Source organism: Marmota monax, unplaced genomic scaffold, assembly GCF_021218885.2.
Source record: "Marmota monax isolate L192 unplaced genomic scaffold, Marmota_monax_Labrador192_F-V1.1 WCK01_AAM20220418_F8-fsc00072, whole genome shotgun sequence".
Classification (NCBI taxonomy): Eukaryota; Metazoa; Chordata; class Mammalia; order Rodentia; family Sciuridae; genus Marmota; species Marmota monax.
In genome coordinates this window covers 4,973,859-5,001,633 of record NW_026692356.1, presented here as the reverse complement: position 1 = coordinate 5,001,633, position 27,775 = coordinate 4,973,859, and the positions used below count along the sequence as shown (strand labels likewise).

Genomic DNA, 27,775 nt, shown 5'->3' with positions numbered 1-27,775 from the left:
TGCATGGCGAGAGAAAGGGATTCAGTTTCATTTTGTTGCATATGGATTTCCAGTTTTCCCAGCACCATTTGTTGAAGATGCTATCCTTCCTCCATTGCATGCTTTTAGCCCCTTTATCAAATATAAGGTAGTTGTAGTTTTGTGGATTGGTTTCTGTGTCCTCTATTCTGTACCATTGGTCCACCCGCCTGTTTTGGTACCAGTACCATGCTGTTTTTGTTACTATTGCTCTGTAGTATAGTTTGAAGTCTGGTATCGCTATACCGCCTGATTCACACTTCCTGCTTAGAGTTGTTTTTGCTATTCTGGGTCTTTTATTTTTCCATATGAATTTCATGATTGCTTTCTCTATTTCTACAAGAAATGCCGTTGGGGTTTTGATTGGCATTGCATTAAACCTATAGAGAACTTTTGGTAATATCACCATTTTGATGATGTTAGTTCTGCCTATCCATGAACAGGGTATATTTTTCCATCTTCTAAGATCTTCTTCTATTTCTCTCTTTAGGGTTCTGTAGTTTTCATTGTATAAGTCTTTCACCTCTTTTGTTAGGTTGATTCCCAAGTATTTTATTTTTTTTTGAAGATATTGTGAATGGAGTGGTTGTCCTCATTTCCATTTCAGAGGATTTGTCGCTGATATACAGGAATGCCTTTGATTTATGCGTGTTGATTTTATAGACTGCCACTTTGCTGAATTCATTTATTAGCTCTAATAGTTTCTTTGTAGACCCTTTTGGGTCTGCTAGGTATAGAATCATGTCATCTGAAAATAGTGATAATTTAAGTTCTTCGTTTCCTATTTTTATGCATTTAATTTCTTTCGTCTGTCTAATTGCTCTGGCCAGTGTTTCGAGAACTATGTTGAACAGAAGTGGTGAGAGAGGGCATCCCTGTCTTGTTCCAGATTTTAGAGGGAATGCCTTCAATTTTTCTCCATTCAGATTGATGCTAGCCTGAGGCTTAGCATAGATTGCTTTTACAATATTGAGGTATGTTCCTGTTATCCTTAGTTTTTCTAGAGTTTTGAACATAAAGGGATGCTGTACTTTGTCGAATGCTTTTTCCGCATCTATCGAGATGATCATATGGTTCTTATTTTTAAGTCTATTGATGTGGTGAATAACATTTATTGATTTCCGTATGTTGAACCAGCTTTGCATCCCAGGGATGAATCCTACTTGATCATGGTGCACAATTTTTTTGATATGTTTTTGTATCCGATTTGCCAGAATTTTATTGAGGATTTTTGCATCTAGGTTCATTAGAGATATTGGTCTGTAGTTTTCTTTCTTTGAAGTGTCTTTGTCTGGTTTAGGAATCAGGGTGATGTTGGCCTCGTAGAATGAATTTGGAAGTTCTCCCTCTTTTTCTATTTCCTGAAATAGCTTGAAAAGTATTGCTATTAGTTCTTCTTTAAAGGTTTTGTAAAACTCTGCTGTATACCCATCTGGTCCTGGGCTTTTCTTAGTTGATAGTCTTTTGATGGCTTCTTCTATTTCCTCAATTGATATTGGTCTGTTTAGGTTGTCTATATCCTCCTGACTCAATCTGGGCAGATCATATGACTTCAGAAATTTATCGATGCCTTCACTATCTTCTAATTTATTGGAGTATAAGGATTCAAAATAATTTTTGATTATCTTCTGTATATCTGAAGTGTCTGTTGTGATATTGCCTTTTTCATCCCATATGCTAGTAATTTGAGTTCTCTCTCTTCTTCTCTTCGCTAGCATGGCTAAGGGTCTGTCGATTTTGTTTATTTTTTCAAAGAACCAACTTTTAGTTTTGTCAATTTTTTCAATTGTTTCTTTTGTTTCGATTTCATTAATTTCAGCTCTGATTTTCATTATTTCTTGCCTTCTACTTCTTTTGCTGTTGTTTTGCTCTTCTTTTTCTAGGATTTTGAGATGAAGTATGAGATCATTTATTTGTTGTTTTTTTCTTTTTTTAAGGAATGAACTCCAAGCAATGAATTTTCCTCTTAGAACTGCTTTCAATGTGTCCCATAGATTCCGATATGTTGTGTCTGTGTTTTCATTAATCTCTAAGAATTTTTTAATTTCCTCCTTGATGTCTTCTATAACCCATTGATCATTCAGTAACCTATTGTTCATTCTCCAAGTGATGTATTCTTTTTCCTTCCTTCTTTTATCGTTGATTTTCAGTTCCATTCCATTATGATCAGATAGGATGCATGGTATTATCTCTACTCCTTTATATTGTCTAAGAGTTTCCCTGTGACATAATATATGATCTATTTTGCCATTGTCTCTTTGACGTAAAGGATACAACAGCCCCTCTCATGCTTTCTTTCATTTATATAAGTTAATGAGCATTATTGACACTCTATTTTTAAAATTTATTTTTAATTTATTTTAATTAGGTATATATGACAGCTGAATGCATTTTGATTCATTGTATACAATTGCAGCACAATTTTTTATTTCTCTGTTTGCACACCATGTAGCGTTGCACCCTATTGCAGTGATACATGTACCTGCAGTAATGAAGTACATCTCATTCCACCATCTTTCCAGCCCCCATGCCCCTTCTTCACTGCTCCCTCCCATTTGCCTTATCAAAGTTCCTTCATTTTTCCTATCCCTTCCCCACACATTATGAATCAGCTTCACTTATCAAAGAGAACATTCAGCCCTTGGTTTTGGGGGGATTGGTTTACTTTGCTTAGCATGATATTCTCCAACTCCATCCATTTACCAACAAATGTCATAATTTTATTCTCTTTTAATACTGAGAAATATTCTATTGTTTATATAGAATATTGTTCAATAGATGAATGGTTCTTTATCCATTCATCTATTGAAGTGCATCTAGGTTGGTTCCACAGTTTAGCTATTATGAATTGAGCTGCTATAAACATTGATATGGCTGCATTTCTATAGTATGCTGAGTTTAAGTCATTTGAGTATAGACCAAGGATTTGGATAGCTGGGTCAAATGGTGATTCCATTCCAAGTTTTCTAAGGAATCTCCATACTGCTTTCCAGATTGGTTGCACTGATTTGCAGTCCCACCAGCAATGTATGAGAGTGCCTTTTCTCCCACATCTTCTACAAAGCTATAGTAACAAAAACTGCATGGTATTAGAACCAAAATAGACATGTAGACCAATAGTACAGAATAGAATACACAGAGACAAAATCACATAAATACAGTTATACTTGACAAAGATGCCAAAAATATACATTGGAGAAAAGATAGCCTCTTCAACAAATGGTGCTAGTAGAAGTGGAAATCCATATGCAGCAGAATGAAACTAAACCCTTATCTCTTACCATGCACAAAACTCAACTCAAAGTAGATCAAGGAGACCAGAGACCCTGCACCTAATAGTGGAAAAAGTAGGCCCAAATCTTCATCACGTTGGATTAGGCCCTGACTTCCTTAACAAGACTCCTGAAGCACAAGAAATAAAATCAAGAGTTAATAAATGGGATGAACTCAAACTAAAAACCTTCTTCTCAACAAAGGAAACAAACATTGAGGAGAAGAGAGAGTCTACATTTTGGGAGCAAATTTTTGCCACACACATGTCAGAAAGAGCACTAATATCCAGGATATACAAAGAATTCAAAAAACTTACCACCAAGAAAACAAACAACTCAATCAATAAATGGGCTAAAGAGCTGAACAGACACTTCTCAGAAGAAGATATACATTCAACCAACAAATATATGAAAAAATGTTCAACATCTCTAGTAATTAGAGAAATACAAATCAAAACTACTCTAAGATTTCATCTCACACCAGTCAGAATGGCAGTTATCAAGAATAGAAGAATAAATGTTGACACTCTTAATTACTAACAGACCCAGGCTTATGTAAATAAGAATCATTTTGGTTTCTGTATCCAAAGTTAAGCTGAAGTATCTTTTGTTCCAAGTCATGGTTAACCTTACCACCAAACATTTTCAATGAGTTTCTACATGAACCCATTCATTGACTCATCCATCCATCTATTCATTCATCCATTCATTCATTTAGGAATTAAGGGAAAATGATCACATAGTGGTACAGCAGGAGCCTGGAATGTGACCTAATCAATGCAGTATGGATTGTAGGGTTACAAAATGTCATGAATAAGCTGAGTTCCAGATTCTCAATTTGAGACATTAATGGAAAAGAAACATTTCAAAGAAACACCTACGTGGAGACTAATTACCATGTCATTTAAACAATTTTGGAGGGCTTCCATAGTTAGCATAAAGCACACTGTCCTGGAAGTGGTGCTGACTGAAGAAACTGCCATTAGAAGTATATGAGGAGTGCAGGCAATTAACCAGAGGTGTCTAAATAATGACATCTGCCTCAGGGCAAGTCAAGGACTACTGGCAAAGGACCAAATTCTCTATATTTCCTAGACCAACTATTTTTCTCCAATTGCACCTCTGTCTCCTTTTCAACCTCACCCTGACTTGCAGAGCAGAAATCCCATTATAAAAGTCAACAAAAATAGAGCTTCCCTAGACCCACCATGACAGAAGCCTTGCACTGTTCAGATTTCTTGTTTAATCAGCCAAGGATTTGGAATGACACCTTCATTTAATTAACACTTCTTTCTCTAAGATTTGATTTTGTTCTTGGTTTTGTTCCTTCTTTTGAAAACCCCAAAGAGAGCTTTTAATATGACTCCAGCTACCATTTTATGATAAGCAAACTAAACTACATCCTAGAAAAATGTGCAATTGTTGTGGATTGTGTGATTGGCATCGATATGATGAAATTCTAAGTCATTGAAAGCCCTAAGTGTCTTGAGCATTTTAATAGCTAAGATTATTGTCAGCTTATGACTTGTGGTGCCATTAATTATGGCAAAAGAAATTATTTTCCAATCTGTATTATACCACAAATTGCATTATAGCTCTTAAGATTTCTCTTTGAATATTGAAATAGTGGTTGCTCAATAAACATTTGTCTTCATCTAGTTTTTGTAATTGTGTGAAAATATAATTCTCTTTCCCATCTATCTGCCTTTATCCATGCTGCTGTTCCCTCTACCTGGGTTGCATTCTCCCAAGCATTATTCCGTTCTCTACCCAAATCTGCTATTTATGCATCAAGAATTCCTTGACTGTTGTGCCTCTTAGTTACCCTCTAACCCCCTCCCAACAAAAAGAGAGATTTGGGTCTCTCCTCAGCATTTTTATAGAAGCCCTTAACTTCCTTCATTGTGGCTTTCCCTTATAAGGGCCTGTTTATCTAATGGTCTTATTCTATACTCTTGTGAATTTTTTGAAAACAGGAATCACTGAATTTCTTAGACTGGGATAGTAGACACTCAATAAATATTTGCTGAATGAATGGATGTTCAAATGAAATTTGACATTACAATCAGTACATCTTGCTATTTCTTTTTTTCTTTTTTTTATTGGTTGCTCAAAACATTACAATGCTCTTGACATATCATATTTCATACATTTGATTCAAGTGGGTTATCAACTCCCATTTTTACCACGTGTACAGATTGCAGGATCACATTGGTTACACATCCACGTTTATACATGCTGCCATACTAGTGTCTGTTGTACTATTTTCAAAAAAGAAGAAAATATTTAAGTGACAAAATGTTATAAAATCCTTGTCTTCAGGTTCCTTCTGTCTCTGCTGCTCACCCACAAGTGCTTTGGCGTGGCAGAGTGATGAATAGACCACCCGTCGGCCATCTTTGGTTCCTTCCACACTGCCCCCTGCTCAGGCCCATCTACTTGGCTTTGAGCAGCAAAGAAATTCTGACTGACTATAAGTCAAATATAGGAATAGGATATATTCTCTTTAAGGAAGAAGAAAAGTTTTTTAAATCTCTGAATAGATCAGAAACTATGTTGTTGAGAGCTTGTAGTGTAGTATATCGATCATTTTCATATTTTATGGACATTCTGGATAAATATAAAATTTCACTAATTTCCTACAGTCTGAGCTCAATAACAATAATTATATTTTTATTGCAGTGCTACATGTAGTAGTGGAGAAAATTATGGCTTCGTGTACAGACAGAGCAAGGTCTCAATTCTATAACCTCACTTCCTAAGGTGACCTTAGGACAAGTGACTCAGTTTCTTTATCTCTAAAGGGGAAATAATATAGTACTTTGTCATACAGTGCTCAGGAAGCAAATTATATAACATGTGTGTACTTGGTACAACATCTGGAATATACAAAGTTTTTTTTTTAATGTGTTCTACTTATGTATACCACGCCAAAGAAGTTTCAAAACAGAACTTTAATTGATTGTCTCAATTTGTATCACACATTCCCCACCTCATACCACATAATCATTTTTAATCATTTTTAGATAAAAGTAGGTGAAAATAAAATATCAAATTTCAGCTAGTTAACCCTCGACCTTTATTATCATTTCTCTCCCCTTTCCTTCTGTTCCTCCCTGTATGTCCTGTCTTTATATATCATTTTTCATACTGTATATTTCAATATGCTTCCAATTTAGATCACAAAGCCCTTGTGAGTAAGGTCTCTATTTTGTGTCTGATTCTGAGTGTCTAAAAAAGATCTGATGGTGAAGAGTCAAGAAATGATGGATTTATTCATTCACTTCCTTTTTTCAGCCATCAATCAAGACCATCATGGCAGGAAAAAAAAAAGAAGAAGAAGAAGTCAAAATTCTGCTACCTCTAGAATAAAGAGCAGAGAGAGACAGTTCCCTTTACTTTGTAAAGGATGTTTAGAAGTACCCCAGGATTGCTGGGTTTTCTATTTATTTTGTGAGATAAATTCTTTACCCCTTCACACAATTATTACCCATAGTTTTGTCTCTATAGTGAAGAAGCAAGAGGGACATTAGACAGATCTTACCAACCATCTGACTCTATGAATCATTTTTTCAGCAAAGTCCCAAAGCCAAAATGATTAGTTTAAAATTCTCATTACTCAGCAAACACAGTGTTGCCCGCTGGCCTGCATCAAACAATGATGTCACAGCCAGACTGCCGGATGTCTTTCTAGCAAGGAGCAAGTGGAAAATGAAACAACTAGACAGAGAAAATGTTTATTGAAATGCAAATGATTCCTTTGTGCATGTTCTTGAGCTCTTTGAAAAAGAAAATCTGTAAAAAGATAGCATTTGTCTTGCCCTCCTCCCCCACCCCTTGCTTGTCTCTACAATGTTAGAGGACAGTTATCACATGAAAATATATAATAATTTTAGAAAGTAAACACTTCTTTTTTAAATGGATATTTCCCCTAAAAATAGCAATAAGAATAGTAAGAGTTTCCGGAAGTAAATTAATGTTGGCTCAAAATCATTTGCCTTCGCTGTGGGTGGGTGGCCAGCCGGAGGGGCAGGTGGCGCCCTCCTCCCTCTTGGGCTGCACAGGAAGCCAGTGGCAGGAGGTGCATGTTGAGATCTGCAGGCCTGGCTTGCCATCTGACCCTGGTGCTGTTGCTCCACATGGGTTGCTGCTTAGCCAGCCTCTTCTCAGGAACAAGGACATTCCTCATCTGCATCCCTGGTAAACAGCAGTTGCTGAGAGAATTGGAGCTGGCACAGCCCTTTGAGTTCTGCAGATGAGAAAGTTCTCTTGAAATGTAAAACATTTTTAAATGTTCCAACCATCACGGGGCAATACTCCCTGCCAGACTGAAGAGAGCTAGGAAGGCCATATACATCCAGACATCCCACTGGAGGGAGCCCTATGCAGGGTCAGATTTCTAAGGACTAGGTAATTCTTGTTAAGATAAATTTTTGAAATGTTGAACCACAGAGTATTGAATTATTCACTGGTTCTATACCTGATCCTTTTGTCTAACACTTTTTAAAATTATTATTATTAATCCTGGATCTTCTGGAACAACAGTTAATAATGACCCCTCTGGAGCCACTTCTAAGGGAGAAAATGACAGTTTCCTATCATGCCCTCCCCAAACTTGGAAGTGAGCATTACCCTTTTGCTTATGTATTAATACCCCCTCGGAAAATTCAAAATTGTAGCCAACTTAAGGGGCAATTCCATAACCTCTGTTTGCATTTTGAGCCTTTGACACAGTTACAGTTTAATAGGCTATAAATCATGACTTTATAGAATCCATAGTCAGAAATAACCTTTTCTCTCCTGTCACAAAAGAGGTGAATTCTTGGTTATTGTTTTAACCTTAAAGTAAAAAATTAAGATGATGGGCATGCCCCTCTCCCTGCCTGCCACACCCCATACCCAAGGCTGGCCTTTGCTTTCTGCCAGGTGACAAAAAAGGTTTACCTGTGGCTGGAAATTCAAGGCTCTGCTTGAAGCTTACTTTATAAAATCACATCTCCTCTCTACTACCCCATGATAAATAGAATCTGTACTGCCTGACACTGGTGAACAATGGGTGAAATGGATATTAGAAAAATCTCATTTATCTTCTGCTTTATTTCTTGATAGGGGTCCTTGTCACTCGGACTATTGTGTGACCAGCTCTGGAAAGGGCATCTCATTAGTTTTTCTTATCAAGATAGCAAGGTCTTTTTAAACAGCAAAGCACTTACATTTTAGATTCAATTAGGAAACTGAATGTGTGTGTGTGTGTGTGTGTTTGAGAGAGAGAGAGAGAGAGAGAGAGAGAGAGAGAGAGCGCATGCACGCACTCACGTGTATGTTTGTACCTCAGAGCTTCTGCTTTGAGACAGAGCAGCGTCTGCTGGATGCTTCCAGGATCAGTTTGCACCACAGATGAGCTCAGCTTGCAGAACACAGTGACCCACACCCTGACCTTCATATCCATCTCCATGCAGGCTGTTGAGAGACTAACCCTCATCTGGTCCTATGATTTTAGTCTGAGGCAAAATCAGTCTGGGCAAGGTAGGGGAAACAGGCAGCCATCTGTGGAGCGAGGGAGGTGCATGGATTTCTTTTTTGAAGTGATTTGTTTCAAAACCCAGACAAAAGCCCTCTTTGGACTCCACAAGCTTCCAAAGGACTCCCTCTAGTTTCCCCAGCTCGCTCACACACAGCAAGTTATGCTAACAAGTGCGCTTTGGAACAGTTCACAGTTGCCACCCGGACAAGTGCGAGAACGTCAACAAATCAGCAGTGATGTGGAGTATGTCAGATGGAATTCAACTTTTCACATTGTTTCAAAAATCCCAGTGACAGGCACGTGAAATGAGACAACCATACAACAAGGCACTGTTTAGTAAATTTAACTGATACACTAAGAGAAAGCTCTGCTCTACCAGCAGCTGCAAAAACAAACCAAAAATGAAAATATCCTGCCAGGGTTGTGAATGATCTCCTGGGGCTGTTGGACTCTGTTGAAAGCACAATGATGCTTTCAGGACAGTAGGGTTCCTTGTAGCTCACTTGTTCTGTGGTTATGGGGATGCTTGTGGCCATCAAGAATGAATTGCTCCTGGTGCATTGCTATTGAATCTGCCCTTGGTGGATAGATGTTTCAGGGAGAAGGTGCAGTTGGGTTCTTGGCAATTCTGCATTTCCCTCCTGTTTACTTGGGCCAGCCTTGGAAGGAAGAGAAACCTCTCAGGATTCATCTGATATAGGTGTGATTTAGAGAGGATTTGCTTGGCAGTGGATGATAAGCTGGCAGAGAGCAGGGAGAGTGTCCTATTCCTCAGACAACCCGTTCCTGATTGAGAACAGGCACTCTATAACTTCTGTTTTTGAATGGACCAGTGACTGAATTGCAAAGGAGATATTTCTGTCTAAAACTTCTTCTCTGTAAAGAAGAAACCGCCATTAAAGAGTCCATGAAAGAATGACACTGAATACTTCATCCTGGTTTGGGTTTTGGATCTTGCTGTCTGGACTGACATCTGGCAATAACTTCCTGGGGCCATAGTTTACTCTCAAGTGATGAAGGATGTGAACTAAGACCTTGCCAGGTGTACTAATCCTATTCCCTTGAGTTAGAATCCTGGGTGACTTGAACTCTTATTCTCTTTGAATATACAACTTCCCAGACAAGAACCACTATAGGTAGTTTGTTCAAAAGCTTTTAGGTATGTGTTGATCTTTTTTTTTCTTTTTGAGACAGCACCTGACGTGCTACATAAGTATTCTGAGAGCCTACTAATAAGGGCAAAGAATGGGGTTCTCAAATAAGGATAGAAGGGAAACCTCTAAAACCAGAATTCACCTACTTCACAATTTCTCCCAGGACCAATCAGTCATCTGTGATCTAAGTTCCCAGGAAAAATGGAAACAATCAAGCCCATGCCAAGGACAGCCACCTGTAATGGATGCAAACCCACAGTTCTCCTATGACACATGAAGGGTTGCTCGGTTTCCCCTGAATTGTTACTCGGCTCCTTCCCTGCCCTCTCACTCTTTAACCATGTCTGTCCCCATGGCCACAACACTTGATAGTGTTAAATATGATCTCAGTCACCTCCACCTTCATGCATAATTAAGAAATGGATTAGATGCTTTAAAAATGAAAATCACTGCTATGACTCCCAAGGCTAGAAAAGTTATCCGAATCCAGTATTACTTCCTGAGTTTTGTTTCATGGAATATTTATGACAAGCTGTGATAAAATATTGATCGAGGATGTTCTGACTAGAAACAGGTGCCACTGAGGTGCCACATCATTATGTGGAACTTGTATGGCACTTTGTTTGCCAAGAGCCCCTCTAATACCTCGGCTTGGCGTTGCGTTTGCGTTGTCAGCTCCATGATTTTGTGCTAAGAGTGAAGAAATGGAGCTCAGAAGGGTAAGTGGTGCACCCAGGTTAATGATTTCTCCCTGCCTTTCAGTAAGTGATGTCCACCACTTACTGTTTGTTTTACTTCTGTGCAAGCCCTCTTGCTGGTGAGAGGCCTGAAAGACAAGAACACATCATATTTCCTGATAGCTCTATGCCTTTACAAAGAGGGTCACTGGGATATGTCTGACTGTCTCTCCTCCTTAGATCCCACCCTGATTTCTGAGATTACAGCCAGGGTGTCAGTTAACTGGCCTCTTCTTGCAGATGTCACAATGCAGTCCTTCTTCCTGCCCTCCTGGTTCCCATTTATTGCCTTCCTTCACATCCAGCCCCTCTTGATCCATTCCTCCTCCAGTCTATACCCTAAGCCACCCTTTAGGTCTTTGCTGAAGGGTCACCTGCTGGGAGAAAATCTGGTCCCTTAAGTTTCCTGTCCTTTGAACCCTCTGTCCACCCCACCCTTTAGGGGAATATGCACAGTATCACTGTTTTTACATAAATGCTCTAAAATACATAGATTTGATCTCAACACTTCTAGATGTCTTTGACAAATTAAAGATAATTTGGAAATTCAAACATCAATGGGGATAAGATTTAGCCATCAGATTCCAATGCCTTTGGTCCATGGCCAAAGCGTAGTTCTTTTTGGTAAGTGCTTAGATGGTCTATCAGTAAATGATGATTACAGATCACCAAGATTACCATTTTTCAGCACTGTATACTTGACCCAGTGTCTCTTTAGATACCATGTCCTTCCTGATATAATGGATGTACATTCCTAGGACTAGAGTATACAGCCCAAAAGGGCATAAAAACACATTGTTATAGGACAGATTGTTGATCGGCAGCTTGATTCAGTTCCCTAAGTCACAGAACAAGGTAATGGACTAGGATTCCAAACCAGATATGTTTAACTCCAAACCTCATCTATAAATAAATGTCTTTGCCCTTCAAGAATCCTCCAACTGATCTGGCCTCAGGATACAGGAAAGTATATCTGTGTATCTACAACCTACCACCCAGCAGCAACAGACAGAAATGACCCAGTGCCCATCCAGTGTGACCCATGGGGCCATGTTCATTTATTCCACCTGAGGCCTTCCAGCCTTTGCCCAAGAGCTGCCTCCAGCATCTGGTCTAGAAACCCAGGGGAACCTCCAGGGGAACCTCCCTGGTCATTCATCTATCATAGCTCCCTCTAAAGGACTTTATCACCATTGTTATTATATATCTGTCTTTCTTTAGTAGGCTATAAAGTCTTTGAATGTATACATCATCTTTTATGTATTTTGGTATCTATATGGCTCACAGTACAGTATCTGGTCTATCCTAAATGCTCTTCCATACATATTTGTCAAATGAGTAAGCAAATGAACTAGCCTCCTAGTTCCCTGAAATAGGCCATGGAGGATTGGAGTTGGTTTTAAAAATAAAAAAGGATCATTTACCCATCAGCCAAAGCTAAGAATAATTGCAGTAACTACTACACAGCATCTTATTGAGCCAGGCAAGTCCACAGATTCTCCTCTCTGCTGCTGCATGCAATGATATATAGTGCTCTGGAAGTAATGGTCCGTAGCTTAAATGGGTCAGGTGTATATTTTGATTTCCTCTTATTGCTTGTTGAAAAATATTTTATGGTTTTGTAATTTTGTTTCTTAATATCCAAGATGATTGACCATGCTACCTAGTAGCCTGGAGGACAGCATCCTTAACTGTCACAATAATTTATCCCAAAATATTAGAACAATCTTATTTGAGATTTGATCGTCTAGAAAGTATTGCTATAGCTGCATTCCATTTGGTTCAATGACTGAAATCAAGGGGAGGGACCCACAGCTTTCCGTCTGTGCCATTGCCCATTATTGTATGTGTCTCCTCCTGAGAGCCACTGAATTGAAATGTTACGAGTTCTTCACCTTTCTTTATGATATACCATAACGTCTCAAGGCTAAAGATTTCAATCCTGGGTTTTCAGCTGCTAGAGTAAAACTGATTTCCCATCTGTTCCTCTCTGAAAGGAGTACTATGTCTAAGCAAACCATTATCCTCTGATGTTTCTACTCCGGTGAAATATAGATTCTCATGGATTACCCTACACACATTTGCACATTCTTCATAGCTAAGAAGCGTCAGGCTTTCATTTTCTAAGTGATCTAATAAATGTAACACAACTATGTTTTCTGAGTACATTCACCTTTACCATCTTAGGGTTAAAAGATGTGTCTATTTTTCTTTTGAGGACATTGTTAAGAACATGGCAGAATGGGATGTGTTTTCTCTTTTGTATACATTTACATCAATATTATTATAATCAGGTCAGCATTACCAACTATTTTCTTTTAAAAAAATGAGTTGGACCATCACCAAGACTATTTTATATTTCACATATAGATACATAGTATAGTGAGGGATGTAGCTACAAACGCCACACAGCTTGCTTTAGATAACAGTTTAAATTCACAAGCATCTGTGTGATGATAGACTTGCACTGAAGATTTCAAGTTGATTCTGGAGAAGTGATGATTCTCTTGTGTTTCTAGAAGAGGCAAGTAAATTTCCATAGCCCCAGATTGGTCTGGGGTTCCCAAAACTTGGATTCTGGTCACATATTTTCCAACACAATTAAATGATCCAGTCTCTGGTGTAGATAAGCTGAAAGTCTTTGATTTTGTCCAATTGATTTCCACAATGCTTCCCTGCTTGGGAATCTGCTTTCAGATCCCTCTGTACTGAATCTCTACATCTTCTCACTCTGCTACCTCCATATGTATCTCTGCAGGGCAAGGCTTTGAGGGGCCACTGAGATGTATTCCTGAGGTAGCCCAACTCAGATATCCACCCTGCCATAACCTCATTCTGTATGGACAGACTTGGGCTTAGCTCCAAGTGTACCAATTAAGCTATGGTCTGCAGAAAACTTTCAGACTATCTGATACTCTACCAATGCCTGTTTCTACACCCAGAGAATAACAAAGGACAATATAAATTTAAAAAGTACTACTTTGTCCTTTAGAAGTATTTTTTAAGGTCTGGATTTGAAGCAATCCAAGGAAACCAAAAGCAAAAGAGCCCAAAATAACCCCTGAGATTATAAGCATTCACTTTAAGACCAGTTAGGTAGAAATAATACACAAAGCCCAACCATCTTAAAGAATCAACATTATTTTCATTAAGCACATTTAAACTTTTGCTCTCTGTGTTATTTCCAAAGTATTAAATCTGCTCATTTACTCAAATTCTTATTAAAATATAATACTGTATTTTTCCATAAAGATATACATAGTCTACAACATAGACATTCCCATTCTAAATACATATTCTAAAAGGGTTCTCTGTAAAAATATACATATAGAATTTAAGAAACCAACCACTAACAGAGAAATATTTTTATTCACAAATGAAATACCATACAACATTAAAAAGGAAACAGTACTATAGTGAGATACCACTTTACATTCCAGGAAGGCAATCATCAAAAAAGACAAAGTATTAAGTGTCAACAAGGATTGGAGAAATTAGAATCCTCATGCACTACTGATAGGAGTGTAAACTAGTGCTGCTACTTTGGGCATTTCTCAAAATGTTGAGCATAGACATTTTATCTGACCCAGAAATTCCACTCCTAGGTATATACCCAAGAGAAATCAAGTACATGCACATGAATGTTCATAAGAGCATTAACAAAAGTCTAAAAGTGGAAACCACCCAAATGTCCATCAATTGATGAAGGATAAATAAAATATATATCCATTCAGCAGAATATTATGCAGCAAGAAAATAGAGTGAAGCACTGACACGTGCTACCACATGGCTAAACCTTGAAAACATTAGGTTAGGTGAAAGAATCCAAGCACCAAAGATCAAATGATGTGTAAGTTCATTTATTTGAAATGTCCAGGATATACACATCTACACAGATAAAAAGAAGGTTATTGTTTACGTGGTTTGGTGGGGAAGAGAGACAGTGGAGACCAATTGTTAATAGGTACAGGGTTATTTGGGGAGAAGAATGAAAATGCTATAAAATTAGTTCATGGGGATGATTGCACAACCCTATGAACATAACTAAAAGAAAATTGAATTGTATATTCTAGTTGGAGAATTGGATGAGGTATAAATTATATCTCAATAAGCTGCTGATTTTTTAAGGTCACAAAGGAAAAAATGAAATAAAGTTATCAACATGATTAATTAATGCTGAAGAAGACAAAAGTAAAAAGATTCCTGTAATATAAAGCCAGTTACACAAAGTTTAAGTAGCAGCAAACAGTGCCAGCTGTGTATCAAGGGGCTGTGTGCATTCATGATGGAGGAGAGGCAGGAGTAGGGGGCAGGAGAATGGCCTCCAGAGGAGTCCCACCAAGTTTCCAGAGGTATTTGTAATATTTTATGTCTTATGTTCCATTAGAGATATGAGATATTTATTATAAAGTTCTCATATCTGTTCTCATGAGCTGTTGGTAACAAAAAATACTAATTTCCAAGAAGTCCATTTATCCAGAAGGGTCAGTTGAATTTTATTAGGTATATTTTCACCCATTATTAACTTTTTTGCTCTCATTCCAGTTGACACAGAGTTGTAATATAAAAGAAAATCACACCCTCTGTGCATATGGGTTGTAACCTCGACATTGTTCTATGAAATGGAGGTGAACTTTGCAAATTTATTTCTATACTTGCTTCATAAAATATCAAAGTCTTAAGTCATTGACACTATTCCCCTGTTTGGAATGCTTACTTAAAATTTTTCTCTCTGATAATGACTTATCTAAAATTCAAACTGTGGGTTTTAATAAAAACAGAATACATGGTTAGCTATTGGACCCTATGATCATTGTTAGCCTCTTCTTTGACATGTACTAATCCCAGTCTTCAGTTGGTTGAGATCTTAGAAATATCAAAATGTCTGTTACATCTTAAACTACCGAACACTCATTTCTCTTTTGACCACATCTGTACTTTTTTGAGATCATCTTAAATTTAAAATAACACTAATATTTTTTTAGTACCTTTTGACCATTGTTATGTATTAAGCAACATAAATCAGTACACCTGTTTTTAAGGTAAACCTTGATCTCCTACAGACTGTCTAAGCAACATTGTGTATCTTATAGGAAACCAAATTTTTGTCCTGTTTGCTCATTTTTGTAAATATTTTTTATGATTAGCATATTCTAGATTTGTTTTTCTATGTTTTTTCAAATTTTTCTGATATACAGGAAAACATTTGGAGTATAGCCTATAAATGTATTGTGTGGGATTTAACTTTCTGAATATATGAATATATTCTGCCTAGATTTTTTTTGCTTCCTTTCCAAATCAAATATTTAGTATTTTAACTGGACCCAAAGAGTTTGCTTGTCACAGTCTTAATGGTTATCATCCAGAGCTTATTATGTTCTAAGACTATTATGTCCTTGCCTAGAAAAGACCTAGAATTTGCCAAGATCTTTGGAGGAAATACAGAATCTTCAAGTGAAATGATAAGGCTTTCTCTGTTTGGGGAGCATTTGTAGCTTCTAACCTGGAATGGAACCCATAAACCAATCTGCATAACTGTGTGGGGTGCTTAATGTAAGGAATGTACACCAGAAGAATGCCTTTTAAAAATTAAAACATAAGCTACCTAGAACCTTGCTGCAAAAAGTCGGTTCAAATGATTTTATTGGATCTCAAATGATCTCATGAGCTTGATACCAGTGTTTTTTGCTCTCTCATTCTTCATGACCCATCCAATCCCTCAATTCATATACAGGAGCATATTTTTAAAGCGAGCCCTGTATACAAATGATTTGTCACTCTTTCACAATGAGGGAATCTTCTGCTGATCAGTTTACTCAGTGAATTGTTTGCTCTTTAATAAAGTATTTATGATTTTGAGTCTAAAATGCCCTCAGTATTGCAATATTTAAAGGAACTTCAAATGAGTAATTACAAATATGTCCTTTGACAATTACTAGTCTGTCAAAACTCTCTGATAAACATAAGCCCATTCTTCTCCTTCCTCTCTTCCTTTCCTTCTTTCTGCTCCAAATCTGTTTTCTCATTATGGTGATTAAGGGCTGAATCCAAGTTGGGCAACACTAACACCCATCTTGGGAAAATTGGTGAACTTTCTACTCCTGTGGCCCATTGCAATGGCTTCCAAGGGTCTTGCCTCAGCTCCAGTTCCCTGACCCTTCCAACCACTCTCACCACAATCAGAGTAACCCCCATATCACAGAGCTCAGCTTATTGGTGTGAGGAATGTTCGGTGCCTCTGTACTAGCTCCCTCTCAATAACAGGCAAGACTCTCCTCCACTCTGTCACAACTCTGCTCTTTAACTACTCAGATGTACCAGAATGGCTTCAGGGTAATTCATGTTTATTCTGAGGCAGGTGGAACCATTACCCGCCTCCCCAAAGAAATCAACATTTACTCCCTAGAACTTGGGGTAATATTATTTTACATGTTAAAAGGAACTTTGAGAGGGTGATTAAGTATAAGATTTTTAAGATGGGAAGATTATCCTAGATTATCCTGGATTATCCTCGAGGCCTCATGGTGATCAAAAGGTTCGTTATGATAGGAAGGAACAAGGGTTAGAGGGAGAAGAAGTGATATGAAGAAAAAGCAGAGAAAGTAGGACATGAGAGAATGGAGGCAGAGAAGAGAGAAAGAGAGTGCGATGGATTTGTAGAGACCACACTGCTGGCTTTGAAGATGGAGGGAGAGGCCGTGAGCCAAGGGACACTGGCAGCCTTTAGAAGCTGAAAAAGACAGGAAGGGTTATCTGATTTCCAACTCCCCAATTCAATTTCCTAGTAATCTTTGCTTGCTTTTTATAATTTTATTTTTATTTTTTTTTAATTTTTATTGTTGGTTGTTCAAAACATTACATAGTTCTTGACATATCATATTTCACACTTTGATTCAAGTGGGTTATGAACTCCCATTTTTACCCCGTATGCAGATTGCAGAATCACATCTGTTACACATCCACTGTTTTACATAGTGCCATACTAGTGTCTGTTGTATTCTGCTGCCTTTCCTATCTTCTACTATCCCCCCTCCCCTCCCCTCCCCTCCCATCTTCTCTCTCTACCCCATCTACTGTAATTCATTTCTCCCCCTTGTTTTTTTCCCTTTCCCCTCACTTCCTCTTATATATAATTTTGTATAACCCTAAGGGTCTCCTTCCAATTCCATGCAAATTCCCTTCTCTCTCCCTTTCCCTCCCACCTCTCGTCCCTGTTTAATGTTAATCTTCTTCTCATGCTCTTCCTCCCTACTCTGTTCTTAGTTACTCTCCTTATATCAAAGAAGACATTTGGCATTTGTTTTTTAGGGATTGGCTAGCTTCACTTAGCATAATCTGCTCTAATGACATCCATTTCCCTGCAAATTCCATGATTTTGTCATTTTTTAATGCAGAGTAATAATCCATTGTGTATAAATGCCACATTTTTTTTATCCATTCGTCTATTGAAGGGCATCTAGGTTGGTTCCACAGTCTTGCTATTGTGAATTGTACTGCTATGAACATCGATGTAGCAGTGTCCCTGTAGTATGCTCTTTTTAGGTCTTTAGGGAATAGACCGAGAAGGGGAATAGCTGGGTCAAATGGTGGTTCCATTCCCATCTTTCCAAGAAATCTCCATACTGCTTTCCAAATTGGCCACACCAATTTGCAGTCTCACCAGCAATGAACAAGTGTACCCTTTTCCCCACATCCTCGCCAGCACTTGTTGTTGTTTGACTTCATAATGGCTGCCAATCTTACTGGAGTGAGATGGTATCTTAGGGTGGTCTTGATTTGCATTTCTCTGACTGCTAGAGATGGTGAGCATTTTTTCATTTACTTGTTGATTGATTGTATGTCCTCCTCTGAGAAGTGTCTGTTCAAGTCCTTGGCCCATTTGTTGATTGGGTTATTTGTTTTCTTATTGTTTAATTTTTTGAGCTCTTTGTATACTCTGGATATTAGGGCTCTATCTGAAGTGTGAGGAGTCAAGATTTGTTCCCAGGATGTAGGCTCCCTATTTACCTCTCTTATTGTTTCTTTTGCTGAGAAAAAACTTTTTAGTTTGAGTAAGTCCCATTTGTTGATTCTAGTTATTAACTCTTGTGCTATGGGTGTCCTATTGAGGAATTTGGAGCCCGACCCCACAGTATGTAGATCGTAGCCAACTTTTTCTTCTATCAGATGCCGTGTCTCTGATTTGATATCAAGCTCCTTGATCCATTTTGAATTAACTTTTGTGCATGGCGAGAGAAAGGGATTCAGTTTCATTTTGTTGCATATGGATTTCCAGTTTTCCCAGCACCATTTGTTGAAGATGCTATCCTTCCTCCATTGCATGCTTTTAGCCCCTTTATCAAATATAAGGTAGTTGTAGTTTTGTGGATTGGTTTCTGTGTCCTCTATTCTGTACCATTGGTCCACCCGCCTGTTTTGGTACCAGTACCATGCTGTTTTTGTTACTATTGCTCTGTAGTATAGTTTGAAGTCTGGTATCGCTATACCGCCTGATTCACACTTCCTGCTTAGAGTTGTTTTTGCTATTCTGGGTCTTTTATTTTTCCATATGAATTTCATGATTGCTTTCTCTATTTCTACAAGAAATGCCGTTGGGGTTTTGATTGGCATTGCATTAAACCTATAGAGAACTTTTGGTAATATCACCATTTTGATGATGTTAGTTCTGCCTATCCATGAACAGGGTATATTTTTCCATCTTCTAAGATCTTCTTCTATTTCTCTCTTTAGGGTTCTGTAGTTTTCATTGTATAAGTCTTTCACCTCTTTTGTTAGGTTGATTCCCAAGTATTTTTTTTTTTTTGAGGATATTGTGAATGGAGTGGTTGTCCTCATTTCCGTTTCAGAGGATTTGTCGCTGATATACAGGAATGCCTTTGATTTATGCATGTTGATTTTATATCCTACCACTTCGCTGAATTCATTTATTAGCTCTAATAGTTTCTTTGTAGACCCTTTTGGGTCTGCTAGGTATAGAATCATGTCACCTGAAAATAGTGATAAGTTAAGTTCTTCTTTTCCTATTTTGATGCCTTTAATTTCTTTCATCTGTCTAATTGCTCTGGCCAGTGTTTCGAGAACTATATTGAACAGAAGTGGTGAGAGAGGGCATCCCTGTCTTGTTCCAGATTTTAGAGGGAATGCCTTCAATTTTTCTTCGTTCAGAATGATGCTAGCCTGAGGCTTAGCATAGATAGCTTTTACAATATTGAGGTATGTTCCTGTTATCCCTAGTTTTTCTATAATTTTGAACATAAAGGGATGCTGTACTTTGTCAAATGCTTTTTCTGCATCTATGGAGATGATCATATGGTTCTTATCTTTAAGTCTATTGATGTGGTGAATAACATTTATTGATTTCCGTATGTTGAACCAGCCTTGCATCCCAGGGATGAATCCTACTTGATCATGGTGCACAAGTTTTTTTGATATGTTTTTGTATCCGATTTGCCAGAATTTTATTGAGGATTTTTGCATCTAGGTTCATTAGAGATATTGGTCTGTAGTTTTCTTTCTTTGTAGTGTCTTTGTCTGGTTTAGGAATCAGGGTGATGTTGGCCTCGTAGAATGAATTTGGAAGTTCTCCCTCTTTTTCTATTTCCTGAAATAGCTTGAAAAGTATTGCTATTATTTCTTCTTTAAAGGTTTTGTAGAACTCTGCTGTATACCCATCTGGTCCTGGGCTTTTCTTAGTTGGTAGTCTTTTGATGGTTTCTTCTATTTCCTCAATTGATATTGGTCTGTTTAGGTTGTCTATATCCTCCTGACTCAATCTGGGCAGATCATATGACTTAAGAAATTTATCGATGCCTTCACTATCCTCTATTTTATTGGAGTATAAGGATTCAAAATAATTTCTAATTATCTTCTGTATTTCTGAAGTGTCTGTTGTGATATTGCCTTTTTCATCCCATATGCTAGTAATTTGAGTTCTCTCTCTTCTTCTCTTCATTAGCATGGCTAAGGGTCTGTCCATCTTATTTATTTTTTCAAAGAACCAACTTTTAGTTTTGTCAATTTTTTCAATTGTTTCTTTTGTTTTGATTTCATTAATTTCAGCTCTGATTTTCATTATTTCTTGCCTTCTACTTCTTTTGCTGTTGTTTTGCTCTTCTTTTTCTAGGATTTTGAGATGAAGTGTGAGATCATTTATTTGTTGTTTTTTTTTTTCTTTTTTTAAGGAATGAACTCCAAGCAATGAATTTTCCTCTTAGAACTGCTTTCATTGTGTCCTATAGATTCTGATATGTTGTGTCTGTGTTTTCATTTATCTCTAAGAAATTTTTTAATTTCCTCCTTGATGTCTTCTATAACCCATTGATCATTCAGTAACCTATTGTTCATTCTCCAAGTGATGCATTATTTTTCCTTCCTTCTTTTATACTTGATTTCCAGTTTCATTCCATTGTGATCAGATAAGATGCATGGTATTATCTCTACTCCTTTATAATGTCTAAGAGTTGCCCTGTGACATAATATATGATCTATTTTTGAGAAGGATCCATGTGCTGCTGAGAAAAAAAGTGTAACTGCTTGTTGTTGGGTGGTATATTCTATATATGTCAATTAAGTCTAGGTTATTAATTGTATTAATGAGTTCTATAGTTTCTTTATTCAACTTTTGTTTGGAAGATCTGTCCAGTGGTGAGAGAGGTATGTTGAAGTCTCCCATAATCATTGTATGGTGGTCTATCAGATTCTTGAACTTGAGAAGAGTTTGTTTGATGAACATGGCTGCACCATTGTTTGGGGCATATATATTTATGATTGTTATGTCTTATTGGTGTGTGGTTCCCTTGAGCAGTATGTAGTGTCCCTCTTTATCCCTTTTGATTAACTTTGGCTTGAAATCTATTTTATTTGATATGAGTATGGACACTCCTGCTTGTTTCCGAAGTCCATATGAGTGATATGATTTTTCCCAACCTTTCACCTTCAGTCTATATGTGTCTTTTCCTATCAAATGCGTCTCCTGTAGGCAGCATATTGTTGGATCTTTTTTTTTTTTTTTTGATCCATTCTACTAGCCAGTGTCTCTTAATTGGTGAGTTTAAGCCATTAACATTTAGGGTTATTTTTGAGATATGGATTGTTCTTCCAGCCATATTTGTTTATTTACGTTACTTAACATGGTTTGTTTTTCCTCTTTGATTCTTTTTTCCCTTTACTGTACTACCTCCCACTGTTGGTTTTCATTGTTATTTTCCATTTCCTCTTCCTGTAATGTTTTGCCGAGGATGTTTTGAAGAGATGGTTTTCTAGCTGCATATTCTTTTAACTTTTGTTTATCGTGGAAGGTTTTAATTTCATCTTCCATCCTGAAGCTTAATTTCGCTGGATACACAATTCTTGGTTGGAACCCATTTTCTTTCAGCATTTGAAATATGTTGTTCCAGGATCTTCTAGATTTCAGAGTCCATGTTGAAAGATCAGCTGTTATCCTGATTGGTTTACCCCTAAATGTAATCTGCTTCCTTTCTCTTGTAGCTTTTAAAATTCTCTCCTTATTCTGTATGTTGGGCATCTTCATTATAATGTGTCTCGGTGTGGATCTCTCATGATTTTGCACATTCGGCGTCCTGTAGGCTTCTAGGATTTGGGATTCTGTCTCATTCTTCAAGTCTGCAAAGTTTTCTCGTATTATTTCGTTGAATAGATTGCTCATTCCTTTGGTTTGGACCTCTATACCTTCCTGTATCCCAATGACTCTTAAGTTTGGTCTCTTTATGTTATCCCATATTTCTTGGATGTTCTGCTCATGGTTTCTTAACAGTCTCGCTGAGCTGTCTATGTTCTTTTCAAGTTGAAATACTTTTTCTACATTGTGTGATGTTCTATCTTCTAAGTGTTCTACTCTGCTGGTAGTATTCTCATTTGAGTTTTTAATTTGGTTTATTGCTTCCTGTATTTCTAGGATTTCTGTTTGTTTGTTTTTTATAACCTCTATCTCCTTGTATAGTTGATCTTTTGCTTCTTAGATTTGTTTATGTAATTCATTGTCAAAGTGATCTTTCATTGTCTGATTTTGCTGTCTAATGTCTTCCTTGAGGCTCCAGATCATCTGAAGCATGTATATCCTGAATTCTTTATCTGACATTCCATCTGCTGCAGATATTACCTCTTCTAAAGTTGAGTTGACCTGCATTGCTTATGGTCCTTTCTTTCCTTGTCTTTTCATACTGCTTGCGTTTCTTCCTGCTTGGTGAAACTATTGTGTTATTGAATTTTCCCCCTATATATTTATATTGCTCTTGTATAGTTGCAAAGTCTCCCTTGCAGGTGTGGGTGGCGGCTGTGCTCCTCCTCCAATTGGGGTGATCTGTCTATCACGCTGGTGGGCCGCTGGGCCTGTTCTCCAGGTTGCAGGTCTGCCTACCTTGCAGGAGCAGGCAGCGGATGTGCCCCTCCTCCAATTGGGGTGATCTTTCAACTAGGCCGGCAGTCCGCTGGGCCCCTTCTCCGGGACGCACGGTCTGCCTACCTTGCGGGCGGCAGCTGGGCCATTCCTCCAATTGGGGTGATGTGTCTACCACGCCGGCGGGCCGCTGGGCCTGTTCTCTCTGTCGGTCGCAGGTCTGCCTACCTTGCAGGCACAGGCAGCAGCTCTGCCCCTCCTCCAATTGGGGTGATGTGTCTACCACGCATGCGGACCACTGGGCCTGTTCTGCCGGTTGGTCGCAGGTCTGCCTACCTGCAGGCGCGGGCAGCAGCTCTGCCCCTCCTCCAGTTGGGGTGATGTGTCCTTTGCTTGCTTTTAAATCAAGTTCCTAATCTGATAGAGCAAAGTGTTCTTGGATGATCGTGGCTTAAGTATACCACCTTTCTGATTATAATACAAATAGCTATGCATGATGATATAGCAACACTGAAGGTAATCATTATCATTCCAAGTTAGAAATAATAAGATGGAGACTCAAAAAGGACAAGTGAATTTAGCCAAAGTGTGTATGTATTGAGGCAAAGGTGAGATTTGCCTAAATCCAGAGTCCTGATATTTTCAGCAGGACCTCTCAGTCTCTTGTGATTTCCTAAAACTCTGGGGTATCCTATTCCAAGCACCACCTCCTTCAGGAAGCTCTTCCCAGTATCCCCGAGGATTTCCCCAGCCCCCTGGTCAGCATCTACCAGGCCCCAGACAGCTCTAATTCCTACCAAAGCCCTTCCACTAAGTCTGTGATAGTTACCATCAATTCCTTCAATACATTATTTGAGGCTGAGACAACACCTTATTTTCTTCCTATTCCCAGCTTCTAATTCAGCACTAGTAAAGCTGTAAGCAAACTACAAATATTTGATAGAAGAAAATGAATGATGAATTTTTTTACATTTTTTTTTGCAAATTAAGTATCCAAAAGCATTCATTCATTTTTTTAAAGAAGTTTCTTTCATTTTTTTTAACTAACTCACTGGTACATTCTTTCTTTTTCTTACACATCACACACACACACACACACACACACATGCACAACATACCCCAAAGTAAACCTGAAGAGAACTGAACCCAGCTGGAAAAGACACATAGGAAGGCTAAAATATTGTGCCCAATTACTTTGGTGTGGCTCTGGGACTCAAAGCTAATTCAGTCATAATCTCTATTCAACACAAGTTTATGAGCAAATAAACTCAGAAAAAGTTGTGTTTCTTGCATCTGCTTTCTTAAATTGAGGTATAATTTGCATACAGTGAGCTGCTCACATCTTAAATAGGTTCTTCAATCAGTTTTGATGAATGCAAATCAGAACATTTCTATCATCCCCATAATTCCTCCCTGCCCCCTTTCCGGTCATTTTCATGTCCTCCTCCAAAGTAATCACTGATCTAATTTCTATCACTATGGATTTGTTGGCCTCTCCTAGACTTACTTTCACTTAAAGTAAATCATATAGTCTCTAAATTTTTTTATGTCTGGCTTCTTTCATGCACCATAGTATTTTTTAAGATTCACCCATAGTTGCATGCTATCAGTAGTTCATTCTCTTTATTACTGATTTGGATTCTATTTTATAAACAAATCACATTTTCTATATCCATTCTTCTATCAATAGATATCTGGATTTTTTTGGACTTTTATGAATAAAGCTGTGATTAAAATTCTTGTCCAAGGTTTTTTGTGGACATATGCTTTCATTTAGCCTGAAAACATACCCAGGAATGGAAACGCAGGTTCACATTTTAAACATATATTTTCACTTTTAACAGATGAATGATATACATCTAAATTTTTAAATGTTTAACAAATAAATCAGTGATCATAATTGTCCTACAAAGGCTGGCACACTGCATTAGCAGGTTCCATCGCCAGGTATCCAGAGTCATGCTTCCTGGAAGCAGAGGCTGAGCCAGGGATTCTTGTGAAGGCGATGCTTTGAGGAAGTGCAGGAGGAAATGGTGAGTGAAACACAGAGAGCCAGGAAGAAGAGGTGGTTTCAATGGAAGCCCAACTGCATCCTCAACACTGGAGCTTCTCCAGTGTGGGAAGAACAGCGGGGCCTTTGCACTTAAGCATCAGCCAGACGTGTGCTGGGGAGCCACCCCTGCATGGCATGGGCTTGCTTATAAGGAGTAACCTCCCAGGAGTCTCTGCGGTCAGGTGGTTCCTGAGGGAGCCAAGGGTAAGTCAGCCAGAGGAGAGCAGCTGTGAGCCATTAATAGCCAATGCACAGCCCTTGGTTGTCAGGAGCATCCTCCTGGTAAAGGGGAACAGGGTAGGGATTCAACAGCATCCACTCTACCAGGTCAGTCTCCAGAACATAGATTCTCTTCATGCCACAGTTTACCTGTGCAGGCTCAGATTCCAACAATCCATACCAAGAAATGCACTCAGACCTCACCCTCCAGAGCCCAGATCGGGTGGCTCCAGTTGACAGACATTTGCCCAGGATAAGGAAAAGCCTAAAGCCAGCAGTGATTGCCACCATTGAACTTCTGACTAGTGACTTTCCAGGGATGGTGTGGCTGCAAGCTGAGGTCTTTCTTTCAGTGCTGACCCAGTTCCCCATGGTGGCTCTTCACCCTGGACTCTGTGGGTCAGTCACTAGGTAACATGTAGATATGTAGACCAGCAACTTTGGCAGGAGCATAGGAAGCACATGACTTGTGACCTGAGGAAGACATGTGTGCCTAAGGAGCCTTCTTTCACACTGAAAATTGACCCCCTCTACCATGGGCCTGGTCTCTGAAGCAATTGATGACTTTGAAATATATTTTAATCCTAACTCATCAGAAGTCTGCACCCAAATCAGGGAAGGATAGACAAAAGAGGTCTGGGAGCCACCAGATGATCTTGTGACACAGCAACTTTGCTTTCTGATATGTTAATTGGAGTGCAAATTAACCACTTGCTGGAAAAGAGGAGTGTCATGGCGGCATCCCATGCAGCCATGGCAACTCAGTGTCAAGATGTCTTTCCGTGACCCTTGCTGCACTTTGTAGGAACAAAGCCACATTCCAGCTCCTCCATCTGAACTGCACCTTTTCGAGGGTCTCATTCACTGCGCTGCAAGGACCTATTGTTCCACTTCTGAGAAATAAGATGGTGGTGGAAACGAGAGCTGTTATCACAAACTCATCATACTTTATTATTTCCATCAAAGAAAGAGAGGAAGTCCTCAGGCAGGCTTAGCTGAAATATTACAGAGGCTAAGAGGTGAACGTGAAAAGCCTTTCATTTTCAGCACGCAGCAGCTGCTGTGTACACTCAAAATACTGCGAGGAAGAACTTGCCCAAGAACAACAACCATGAAATCCAGCAACATTTATTAATCTCTGGTTTTCTCTGTGTGGTTGTTCAAAAGCAAGCAGCCACAAGCTAACATTGAGGACTGTTCGAGGGGAGCAGTCTGATAAGTTACAACTACCCCCAAAGAATAAAGAGATGAGAAAAGTCTGGGGTGTTTAGAAACTGATGAAGAGAGTGAATTTCAAGAACACACTCATAAATCTTAAATTTTGGTCATTCTGAAACTACCATGACATTGATTTTGGCTACTAAAGCTGTCCAACCCATGTGATAATAGGGGCCCCCCAAATGGCTGTATCAGTAGCTGAACTAAGAAAGAAATAGGATGAAATACCAAAAGCTCATTACTTACCATATAATGCGCAGTGGTCAGCAAAGAAAGTAAGATTATCTGTTGTTATTGGGAACTTTGTGGCTTCCATGTACTCTCACTGGGCTGACGCATTGAAAACCATGTTAAGGCTGTTTTTTTTGTTTGTTTGTTTGCTGTTACTTATTACTAATATCAGAGGCTCTTATCTCTGTCCCTGAATATCTACCCTTTCCCTCATAGATGAATCACAGCATGCAATAGAAGAATTATTACATTTTTCACTCAACAGTTGCCATGTTACATAATTAGAGTACAAATAGATCCTTCAGCATGTCATCTTCAGTTTGCTGTCCACAATCAGCCTATTGGAACAAAAGAAATCCATTGTGTTTTGACATATTGAAAGAGAAATTGACTTTGATAACTGATTTAGCTAGCCTTTGAGAGCAGATCTACAAGAAAGTTGAACTCCCCAAACAAATTAAGTTAAGGATATAAACCACTCAAGAAAGGTGTGTCCCATCCTGAGAGTCAAAATATTATGTGCCTTTTCTAATCAAGGTAAAAGCAGGGTAGACAGATGCACAAAAACACAGTTTGGGTGGCAATAGCTGATCACAAGCTGCAGACAGATATTCAACAACTAACAATAACAGGTGTATCAATACAATGATGGGAACAACAACATTTATCTCTTCAGAATAAAGTGAGATCAGGCAAGAACTGAGGCTGCTACTCAGTTCATATATTCATTGCAAGATTCTTCATTGCCATCAGTCTGGGGCTCAAGTTTTAAAATATGAATAGGGAGATATAAACACAAAGTGATATAAAACAAGCTGCGTGCTAAAAGATTAACGATAATAATGGTGTTTAAACCTGGAAAAGTGAGGTTTAAAAAAAAAACCCTCATAACCACTCTTAGATATTTGAAACAACATTCCGAAAAAAGACAACAGAATGGATTTTCTTTCTATTTGCAAAAGACAAAGTGTAGAAGTAGAGTTTCACTAGAAAT

The 27,775-nt window shown here is 38.4% G+C and overlaps 1 protein-coding gene across 1 annotated transcript in view; it reads left to right on the top strand.

Annotated features, from left to right (window-relative positions):
- Celf2 (CUGBP Elav-like family member 2) overlaps positions 1-27,775 on the top strand; it is an 808,061-nt gene that overhangs the window by 161,475 nt on the left and 618,811 nt on the right. The gene's annotated exons all lie outside the window — the stretch shown is intronic.